At 39.2% G+C, this 5,974-nt stretch overlaps 1 long non-coding RNA gene across 1 annotated transcript; it reads left to right on the top strand.

Moving 5' to 3' along the window:
• Positions 1-1,411: 1,411 nt before the first annotated feature.
• On the top strand, positions 1,412-4,046 carry LOC129199110 (uncharacterized). Its single transcript, XR_008574593.1, has 3 exons — positions 1,412-1,625; positions 3,360-3,431; positions 3,894-4,046. It is a non-coding gene; the product is annotated as an uncharacterized LOC129199110 (long non-coding RNA).
• The last annotated feature ends 1,928 nt before the right edge of the window (positions 4,047-5,974 follow it).

Genomic DNA, 5,974 nt, shown 5'->3' with positions numbered 1-5,974 from the left:
AGTTGGAAATAATATATTGGTCTCCTTGGTGTATATTTATTTACTTAATTTTCAGGATCTCGTGTCTGTTTTATTGGCTGAAATATTGGCACCATACCTTTCTACCAAAGACCTTTCATTTCTTCTGGAGCATTATCTCTACTGCAGCTGGTGTGGCAAACAGAAATGGATAAATTGATCCTTGAGTTTTCTTCCATGACACAAATTAACATGTATTGACTGAAGTACTGGACCATGTTGAATATTCAGAGTACTTGAGTTTGTATACCTGTTGATTCCAACGGCAGAGCAAACAAATATAACCTTTGTGAAATCTAGTATTTTACATAAGAAGCATGGTTTTCATATTCTTTCATACAGCCAATGGCTGAAACTGGATTCCTTATTTTTTCCTCATTTAAAGAAGGAATGAGAGTATTATGAGAGTAGTATTGACAACACCTCAATAATTCCCTAAAATAAACACAAAACTTAGTGATTTAGTGAGTGAATTCTCCTTCATTGGAGAAAGACTGCTATCCCAAAGCCACAGTTATATATGTCTAAATTAGCTCTTCTGGTTTGAGTCCTTAGGGAGATTCTATGTTACGCTGCAAAAGCAGAGGGTGGTAATTAATAACAACCACAACCCAGTGCTAATAGTGGTGAGAATTGAGGAAGGACTGTCAAAATCACACACAAGGAGCTATTTTTTTAAGTCTGAGGCTAGACTCCGTTGTTATCTGTTAGATTTCTCCCAGGAAAAACTAACGAGAGACTAGCAGAGCCACATATGTTGATATTTGCTTCCTTTACCTGTTGGATCAACATCATGATGGTACAACACCAGTTGGGTCTTACTGGAGGGAAGCTGCCTCTGTTAAATTGAACCAAAGCCAAAGACTATCATCTAGTAATTTAATCTGCTATCAACCTCATAATTCGATTTCATTATGTATTGTATTAATGCAGTGATTCAATCATTCTGGGTCTATTGATTTACTGATTTAATTTTAATTGTGACCTCAATTTGACCATCGCGTTGTTCGGTCTTTAATTATCCTAGTAAAAATGTAGTATATTAGCTCACTAATAGACGCTCTTAAGTGAACATTTGCTTGCTCATCCTTTTAAATAAATCCATTAAAAGTATACAGAATTGTTTTATTCTGTCTGCCTGCAATGTGGGTCACATGTTCTGAAGATACAATTAACCTCAAGTGAGAAATTTGCAATCCACTAAGTTATTGCATTGAAAAGTAAAACCAAGGTCTTTTCACCTTATTATGTAAGACACCATAAAGCCTTCAATTTCTTGCTGGAGACAGAATTCCAGAGCAGAGATGAAAAGATAGGATGAAATGAACAGAAATGCTGAAGTTTGGGTTTTTCTTTTTCCTCTCTTTTCCATTAGGATATCACTCGGGGAATACAGTACCACCAAGGGCCCATCTGGTGGCACTGTTAGCTGAAGTCTTTATTTCACAAACAGAAGGACAAATCTTACACAAGAAAAAGAGAAGAAAAAGGAAAATTCTCACTAATGGAGCTATTCATGTTGCGGTGATCAAGTGACATGGTCAAGTGTCATTTTATGTGCCTGTACCATCACATTCTCTTCAGTCACGTTCTCAGGATTTCCACAGGTGGGAGTATCTGATTTTTTATCCTTTTCTTTTTTTTCGGTTACAGCAAGTACCGGAGAATAGGAAAATGTCCTTTGTTAAATAAATGCCCAAATATGTGGCCATGTACAGATACATGTGTGTGTGTGTGCATGTCTACTTTTTTCCTTAGTGTCAGAAATTCGGTAACACTGAGCCTTGTAAACTTATTAACAATCCTAAACAGGAATTCAGACATTTGAAATGCAGATGTGCTAAACATATAGATGTATGGAGGAAATCTTTTATTTATTAGTTCTTATTTTACACCTTAAAAAGCATTCAGTATGCTCCTACTTGGAACTGCTTGTAAAAACACCCTTGCTCTTTCGCACTTTATGCATTAATGAAGAGTTAATATATCCCCTTTTCTTGGACTAAATACACCCCTTTAAAGTCATTGAGATTACCGAATATTTAGTGGTATGACTTGGAGTCACTGGTGGAGAGATTCAGATGCCTAAACCTATATGTCTGGGGCCATTTCAGATGCCATAGATTATCCAAGGCACCTCTGCTGTGCTGCAGATAAGCAACAAGAAATCTGAGGCACCCACATCCCATTGGAGAGCGTATGGGCACTGAGTGGGAAACCACATGGGATTCTCTCTCTCTAAGTGTTACAAAACCTTTGTAAATTCAGGACACCTCAGTCCCCTATGGAACAAATGCAAAGGCTGCTCAGATCACTGTCTACATGTGGCACTGGGCTAGGAGCTCCTTCCACCTTCTCTTCCTGGGTGTCTTCTGTCATTTGTTTGGTGCTGGCTTTGGCATTCTCAGGACCTTTGCATGGGCTAATTTACCTCACTAAAATGGCAGAAGATGTCTTGGAGAAGAGAAGAGTGGGTAGTTTTCTGCAATTTATTAATTACATTGGTTCAGCACAGGGTCCAGAATCAGCTCAAGGGAGGGTGGGACCTCATGGCTGTGAGAGAGGGATAAGGAAGAAGGATGGAGATCTCCTCTTCTGGCAGCAGAAGTCCATTACAGCATTTTACTGCATTTGAATCAGCAGTTCTTCTGTCTCCCTTTGGAGGTCTTTGGCACTCCCTCCACGAGGCCAGCTGGCTGTTGTCAGGCCCCAAGCCATCAGCTGTCCCCCAGATTTGATGTGGGAGGATATTTGGCACCTCCCTCAGCATGGCGTATACCCCCTGCAGAGCTATGCACCTAACTTTGTGGTGCTGGATGAGTCAGGCGGCTTTTGAAGATGGGATTTAGCTGCTATTAAGAGAAAAGCATCCCACACTTAAAAATGCAAGTAGGTACCTTGGGGCATTTCTGAAAGCAACAGCAAGCGGGGCACCTAACTTCAGATGAACACTTGTGAAAATCTTGCTATAGTCTCCAACTTCTTACTCAGAGAGAGATGTGATAGCTCAGAGCAGGACTACCTACTTACCCCTCTTAGGTAACTTAGGTACTCACCCCCTAAAATACTCCTAATTAAGTTAGTAGGGTTAGATTTCATTTGTGGTTGCTGTAAAAGTTTCATTGAGTTTAGGTCCCCTTCTTAATCAAGCCATTAACTTTTAAAGAAGCAATAGAGTGCAATGTAACAGCAATAAAAATAATTAGGGCTGGAAATGGGTCTTTGTTGCTTTGCTGCTGTCTGAGAATTTGCAAAGGAAATCTGACATACACTGTTATTGTCATGCTGCATTGATATTCAGACTGATGGTTGCTCAATGAATCTCTCTCTCTCTTTTCCAGTATAATGTGAGACAAATCTACACAAGATGAGAATACCTACGTGTTCAAAATGCAGACTTTCAACCTGATACAGTAAGAAAGGAAGTTTGTAATTGAAAATTAATTCATACTGGAAAGTGTAGTCAATAGACAATTACTGAGATAGAGCTTCTGTTTATTGCTTGAGGAATTTTACACAAGATTTATAACAACTAAAAGCAATTACCTTTACATGTAAAGAACAGTCTAAAAAGATGAAACTTAATTACTGTAGAAGCCTTCAAACATTCTTTATCTCGTGTAAATAATCACCAACCAGACAGTAATTACAAAAAAAATAGATGTGAAAGTCAGCATGTTATGCATGTCAAAAAAGATTACAGAAAAATCCCACATTGTCCACAATTCTTATTCTATTAGTTTTACAGCTATGTGGCACTACTGTTCTACTCTGGATGTAAGAGGTCAAAATCATATATAATATTTGTGAAACTGAAGTCAAGTAGGCATGAATTTTTGAAAAGTATTCTTCTGTCCTCTATGCCCACCCCTTAGACCCCACTGATAATCTCAGAAACATGGGAATTGCATTCTTCATGTGGAGACTTCTGAAGGAGCTTCCCTGGGTGCACCAGTTCCCATTCATAGGAATGGAAGAAATTATTTGAGTGTTGACCCAAGCCAGAATCAATGGCCTCCTCAGAGCTCTGCCTGGTAAGAAATTCTTGATGGCATCAAAATGGGATTCTCATACCTGGGGCCACTCTTTAGCTCCTTTTGCCTGACCCAGCAGGTGTGTTCATGCTCACTGAAAATACATCCTTGGGGCAAGTTATAGTAGGGACAAGATGCCTGATATAGTGAAGCCAATTTTCTAACTTGGAAAGTGAGATACTGAGTGCATAGCATTAATACATTTTAAAAATGCCCAAGATAAAGGATTTGTAAAGACACAAAAGCAAAGCAGCCAGGTAAAATTGTGAGTCCCAACACCAAATACAGAAGATGATTCGAGTGCGAAGACCATCTTAGCATAGCAGGAGACCAAAGGCATTGTTCAAGCTGGGTTAGTACTGAAGAATGGAAATGTGAGTCCTCTTTCTTTAGATTCTTGGGTTGTTCATTGTCCACTCACCCAAAACCAAACCCCTGCTGGATTCAGCTCTGGAAAGCGGTTTCCCATAGGCTTTATTTCTGGGAGTCACTGAGATTTGAGTTCAGATTTTTGAGGGAGTATCTTTTAATTTCTTTTTTTTCTTTTTTTTTTTTTTCCCCATTATGATATGGCACAAATAATGAATAGATCTCAGTTTTGTAACTGATAGGCCATGGGTATTAATGCTATCTTTGTCTTTTTTCTCTGTGATACACAATAATTTATACTCTAAAGAACTGAAAAGCCTAACTCTAACCGAGGTGTGAGATCAGGATAACATACGGAAGACACATGTAGAATATGAAAAGTCAGATAGGATAAAGTAATGGCTCCTTTTTTTTTCCCTTTAAATTTTCTGTGAAATTCAACCTTTGTACTTTGGATTTTGATGAGTTAATATTTTTATAATATTTTCCTCTTTGTCCCAAAATCAGAATGGAACATCCAAAATGAGGGATGTGAAAATTCTTTTCTCTTTCTGATTGTAATGACCATAATTAACTTTTAGATATGAATTCTGTTTTTTTTTTCTTTTTTTTTTTTCCTTTTTCTTGAAGACCAATACGTGAATAAGTGTTTGATGCCTCATGCTTTAGATAATGAAGATCTCCAGTCTGAAACTCTGTGAATACGTTGTGGTGATTGCAGGGGAGTTTTGACTCCATGCACAAGTGCAGAAAAGAGAAACAATGAGAACTGCAGTACATTTTCACCCCAGAGTGAAAGGAAGCTGCAAATTGGTTGTAGAGAGAGAAGTAAGTGTGAGTAGAAATTTTCCTCTGATCTTCCCTCTGCAAATTACTTCTGAGATTAAAAGAGTAATTAGGAAAAAAAAAAAAAAAGCACAGGAAGATTTATTGGTCAGTGAGTGCAGAGCTTTGGGTTTGTGCTGCTTTTGTTGGAGCTGCAGCAATCTTTTGGTTTATTTCGGATGCTGGGCAGGCATCTTTAGCAACTGCACTGAAACAGAAGGTAGCGCTGAAGTAACCCAGGAGAGGGAGAAACGTGCAAGGGAACGTGCAAGCTACTGTGATTGCCTTCGCAACACCACGCTTCTGGGCTCAGTGGGGTGAGTTTTCCTTTGCAGGACCCAGACAGCATCCCCAGGGTTCCCTTAATGAAGGAGGGACGTGTCCTCTCTGTCCCTTCCATGCTTGGGCTTCCTCAGTAAGGGTAGTAATAGCAGTATTTAGCATCAGAAAGACAGATAGACAGACCAACACCATCCTATTGCAACCCCTTCCTATGCTTCAAATCTGAAAGCAAAATGTAGTGATGTGCAGTTGCAGGATATAGGTTAACACGGGAAGATTTTTCTGTTTAAGTATCAGGTCTAATCAGGGACTGTGCCACAGCTGGAGGACCAGCAGGAGGGCTAGACCCCTTCTGAAAACGTAGAACTGTCCTATCATGGTCAGTCTGCTTCTTCTTCATAATGCAAGGGAGGAATCAGGGCTTGATGGCAGAACAGATTTAGTCC

This window comes from Grus americana, chromosome Z (assembly GCF_028858705.1).
Source record: "Grus americana isolate bGruAme1 chromosome Z, bGruAme1.mat, whole genome shotgun sequence".
In the NCBI taxonomy this organism is placed as follows: Eukaryota; Metazoa; Chordata; class Aves; order Gruiformes; family Gruidae; genus Grus; species Grus americana.
Note: the sequence above shows the minus strand (reverse complement) of the source record. Positions and strands in the feature narration are given on the sequence as shown.